The following is a 5752-nucleotide window of genomic DNA, read 5'->3' on the forward strand; positions in this document are numbered from 1 at the left end:
CAAGATTTCCTTTTTTTAAGGCTGAATAATATTCCATTGAATATATATACAATATTTTTTATCCTTTCATCCACCAATGAATATGTAGGTTGTTTCCGTATTTTGGCTAGTGTGAATAGTGCTGCAATAAACATGGAAGTGCTGATATATCTTTGAGATCTTGACTTCAAACAAAAGAAGAAAATCTTGCAATATATGACAACACAGATTAACCTGGAGGACATTGTACTCAGTGAAGTTAGCCAGTCACAGACTGACAAGTACTGCACGATTCCACTTATGTAAGTTTTATTTTTTTAATTTTTTACTTCCATAGGTTTTGGGGAACAGGTGGTATTTGGTTAAATGAGTAAGTTCTTTAGTTGTGATTTGTGAGATTTTGGTGGACCTGTCTCCCAAGCAGTGTACACCGAACCCAATCTGTATTTTTTTATCCCTCACCCTCCTCCCACCCTTTCCCTCCTGAGTCCCCAGGGTCCATTGTATCACTCTGCCTTTACATCCTCATAGCTTAGCTCCCACTTAGGAGTGAGAACATATGATGTTTGGTTTTCTATTTCTGAGTTACTTCATTTTGAATTATAGTCTCCAGTTCCGTCCAGGTTGCTGCTATGCCATTAATTCATTCTTTTTTATGGCTGAGTAGTATTGTATCATATATATACATATACAAATGTGTATATACACACACGTGTGTATATATGTATATATGTATATGTATACACACACGTGTATATATGTACATACACACACGTATATATGTATAAGTATATGCACACCTGTACATATATACACACGTATATATGTATAGGCACACCTGTACATATATACACACGTATATATGTATAGGCACACCTGTACATATATACACACGTATATATGTATAGGCACACATATACATATATACACACGTATATATGTATAGGCACACATATACATATACACACGTATATACGTATATGTATATACACACATACATATATACACACGTATATACGTATATACGTATATGTATATACACACATATGTACGTATGTATATATGTATATATACATATATGTGTGTATATGTACACATATAGGTGTGCATATATACATATACACACATATGTACGTATATGTATATACACATATACACATATACACAAGTATATATACACACATATACACATGTATATATACACACATACACAATGTATATGTATGTATATACACACACGTGTATGTATGTGTACACACGTGTATCTATGTATATGTGTATATACACACATTGTATATATGTATATGTGTATATACACACATGTGTATATATGTATATGTATGTACATATACACACATATATGTATATCTTACAGTTTATCCACTCATTGATTGATGGGCATTTTGGTTGGTTCCGCATTTTTGCAATTGTGAATTGTGTTGCTATAAACATGAATGTGTAAGTACCTTTTTTGTATAATGACTTCTTTTCCTCTGGGTAGATAACCCGTAGTGGGACTGCTGGATCAAATAGTAGTTCTAATTTTAGTTCTTTAAGGAATCTCCACACTGTTTTCCATAGTGGTTGTACTAGTTTACATTCCCACCAGCAGTGTAGAAGTGTTCTGTTTTTACCACATCCATGCCAACATCTAAGGTATCTAAAATAGTTAAATCAATGGAAGCAAAGAATAGAATTATATTTGTCATGGGCTGGGAGAATTGAGAAACTGGTAGTTACTAATCAATGGGTATAAAATTTCAGTTGTAAAGATGAATAAGTTCTAGAGATCTGCTATACGATATTGTGCCTATAGATAACAGTACCCTATTGTACACTTAAAAATCTGTTGAGAGTAGATCTCATTTTAAGTGTTCTTTCCTCACTAAAATTTTTAAAAGATATTTATTATATTGTAGTTCATGTGTTTCAAGTAAAACTCTATAATAGTTTATGCTCTACTTCCTATTTTCTGACACTATATGGTCCTTAGTAATATAAACTAATAAAAAAGAAAAAAAAACCCCAAAAAAACAAAAAATGAAGCAATAGTTTTAAGTCATAACAGCCCCCAGCATATATAACAATCCTCTCAAGTATTCGACATAATTTTAGGAAACAATTTACTAATTCCCTAAGTAAGTTTCTTAAAAATATTTTTATCAACACCTAATATTTACCAACCTGATGTGACAGACATTACAGAGCCAATGATGAAGTAGAGCGGGTCATGAGGTCAAACTAATCTACTAATTACTAATTAAGAATTGCTCATTACTAATGAGTAGGTGTACATAGAAGTAAATGATAATACATAATTGGTATTATAATATAGATAATTTTAAATTAATTCAAATAATATTTACTGATCAGTTACTATATGTTCTTGTAAGACCCTGGAAATATAAAGATGAAAAATTATAGTCAGTTCAAGAAATTTATGTTGATGAACAAATCATGGTAGATATTCAAAGGATTGAGTCATCAATTACGCTTTGGATGGGATCAGGGAGGGATAACAGAGTTGTTGACAATTGTATCTTAAAAAGTAAAGAATAGCTTATCAGATGAAAGCAGGATTGGTAAACAAAAAGATTATTCTAGACCAACTAAATACTTTTAAAGGGATGAAGCTATAACACAATTCGAGGTCTTTGAATGATTTTGTGTGATTGGAACGAATAGAACAGGGTTGGCAGGAAATGAGGGTGGGACAGGGAATAACATAGATTCCTAATTGACGAAGCTGTCAGGGACATGCCAGATCTTTTTGTACGGCAAGCTAACAAATTTAGCATTTATTCTGTGATGACTAAAAGGCACTGAAAGAATAAAACAGCAGTGCATGATATTAAGATTTTTGTCAGGAATAAAGTGATAGCGGCAATATAGAGGGTGGATAGATAGAAGGACAAAGAAGACCAGATTCAATGACAGCCCTCAGTTACCTTTACAGTTTTCTAGACACGAGATGATAAAAGCTCAAGTGAAAGTATCATGAGTAGAAAGAACAGTAAGAACTATTCAGTCATACAATTTGAGAGGAATTAAAAACCAATTAGATGTGGCATATGAAGAAAAAATTGTTAAGGCTAAATTATCTGGTTTAGGTTACTGCATTGATAGTAGTACTCATTTTAAAAGGACATGAAATTTCAAACATAAACAGGTTCCAGGGAAAATAAGAAATTCAATTTTTAAAATATTGGGTTTGGTGAAAAGTTAGATTTATAATTTAAAACTCAAGACATTAGAGTTAGATCTAGGAGATATCAGCATTTATGTGGCAATCAAATCGCTGGAATAGGGATGACTTTCCAAGGGATCATATAAAAAAGAGCAACAGAGAACCAAGGGAACACATTAGGAAGCATTGTTACTTTAAGGAACAGGTAAAAAGGAAAGAATACTGGTCATTAAGACAGAGGCAGAAACAGAGAGGCGTGTCATGAAAGCAAAGGAGTTATAAAATCCACATAAAGGTCAAGAGAAAGCAAAACTTCACAAAGACTACATACGGTAAGAACTGAAACACATTCATTGATTTTAGCAATTAAGAGATCACAGATCATCCATTTAGCAGCATTGGTGAGGATAGAAATCAGATAAAATGATGGGAGAAGTAGATGAGATTTAAATGTGTGGACATAGCAAGGAGACTCCTAGGAGACTCTTGTCTATGAAGGAAGAAAGGGAGGCTGATACCAAGAGGAGAAATATAATTTAGAGAGTAAGAGTGGCTGTATCATGTCCAGGATTTGAGAAAGAAGGCAAAGAGGGAATGGATTCATATGCAGGAGAGATGAGATACCTGATGAGAAACCATCCGGGAGAAGCTGGAGTCGAACAGAATCCAGTATAGGTGGAAGGTTAAACCCTGAAGGGGTGAGGGAGAAGACCAAAATGAAATTTTGGTGCTCTCTTGATACTTAGGGCAAGAAAGTGAGGGAAGTCGTTCCTCAAGGCCTCTTTCTTCTCTGCGAAGGTGGTTTTTGGGTGGTTTCTGATGTTCATCTGGAGGGCCGTGAGGGAAGGGAAAGGCTTGATCACAATGGATAAGGTTTAGAACAGCTATAGGGAGAAAAGGCAGGACATTTAATCAAGAAGGAATTGGAGGCTTGGCTGAGATTTAATATATGTTTAGTGGCATTTGTTCATTCATTTACATAATCATTTATTCATCAAATATTTATTGAGCATCTACTATGTCTAGGGATTATCTGATTGTTGAGGAGTTACCAATAAATGAAAAAAGAAATTTCCACTCACATGGAATTGGGGGAGTGAATAAAAAAACACAGTAAGTAAATCATAGCCTATTTAACCCTGTCACTATTTTCTGCCTTTTTCCAAATGAAGACTACAGTTCCTATCTTCACAGGTGGCTGTTAGCTCTAAATGAACTCATTTATTTTGAAAGCATGATTTAAAGTATCGTTTTAAACTATAAGCATTTCAGAAGTGATGACCCATGACTCAAATCTCAAAAATAAATGCTACAGTTCACAGTTGGAATTTGGACACAAGAAAAATAATAGGTGAGTAAAAAAAAGAATTTTTACCACAGAACAAAAGTTTATTAAACACAATTAATTATGAATGAATATTAATGTCAACAGAGTGCTTTTTAGATGCCTCCTAAGCTTTGTATGCACCTAAAAGAGATACAAGTCAGCTCAGCTGCTAAGGAATAGGCAGACCAGAATGCAGTCAGAGAAATAAACAGTTGAACAGATAATTCCAAAAGGATGCGATAAGTGTTATGGGGGGAATTCGGAGAAAGTGCCGAGGCGTCACACAGGAGAGACCAGCTGTCCCTGGCATAGCTGGTGGAGATCTTATTAAACAACAATACTAAGGCTGACTCTTGACTATGAAACGAATTTCACAGAGAAACAAGCAAAAAAGCAATAGAAATATTCATTTGTGTACCCCATTTCATGACAATTATATACAAAAACAGAACATTCAAAGCCTTAGGCAATAAAACTGATATTTCTTGCAACAGGCTTTGGCCAAAAAAGAGTGCAGTTCTGTGATGAATATCAGCTTCATCAACATGCCCCAGGCACCGTGATGTCCCTCCTCTGCTCTGCTGCATAACAGGGTGGAGACCAAATCCAACAGTATGAACAACCATCCATCAAAACCACAGTCCTATTATTGAGACAATTTCTGATTGAATTTCCTCAGCAGACTATCCAAGTCGTCATGTTCATCAAGGTATTCAATTTAAATGACCATTAAAACGAAATTAAGTTGGTATTAACCTTGTCTTTTCAGATGATGCCACTGAAAGGTAAACATACCATTCTGACATGCATGAAAATGAAATGACAAATTGATACATGCAGTGCTTGGAATGGATGGAGTCCTTCTAATGAGTGATTACCTGTGGTATAACTATATTGATTGTGTTTGTACATGTCAAATGGGGCTGGCGAGGATGAACTTGAAGAAATCAATCTTGGAACCTGCTAGGACAGCAGCCTCCTGGTTTCACAGTACTAAATCATGACTTCAAAATTTTGAAGAAAAAGAAAACTGCAAAACTTTGTAAAGGTACCAGTCTCTTCCTGACACTATTTGCCTTGGCAAAAGATTTACTGTCAACTTAAAAGACTAACAGGTGCTCAGATGATGATTTGTGGAGGACAGATAATTATGAGTACATTTAGAAATACACACTCTTCCAAACCCTACTCTTTCCATATAATGAAGTTATTTAGTTCTATTTTTTATTTATTTTTCTAATAATTAAAAACATACTTTG

General features: G+C 34.4%; 1 long non-coding RNA gene across 1 annotated transcript; it reads left to right on the forward strand.

Moving 5' to 3' along the window:
* Window positions 1–215: 215 nt before the first annotated feature.
* LOC134810281 (uncharacterized) lies at window positions 216–4517 on the forward strand. Its single transcript, XR_010157928.1, has 3 exons — window positions 216–281; window positions 4193–4279; window positions 4361–4517. It is a non-coding gene; the product is annotated as an uncharacterized LOC134810281 (long non-coding RNA).
* Window positions 4518–5752: the final 1235 nt, after the last annotated feature.

The sequence above is a fragment of the Pan troglodytes genome, chromosome 5, assembly GCF_028858775.2.
Source record: "Pan troglodytes isolate AG18354 chromosome 5, NHGRI_mPanTro3-v2.0_pri, whole genome shotgun sequence".
Taxonomy (NCBI): Eukaryota; Metazoa; Chordata; class Mammalia; order Primates; family Hominidae; genus Pan; species Pan troglodytes.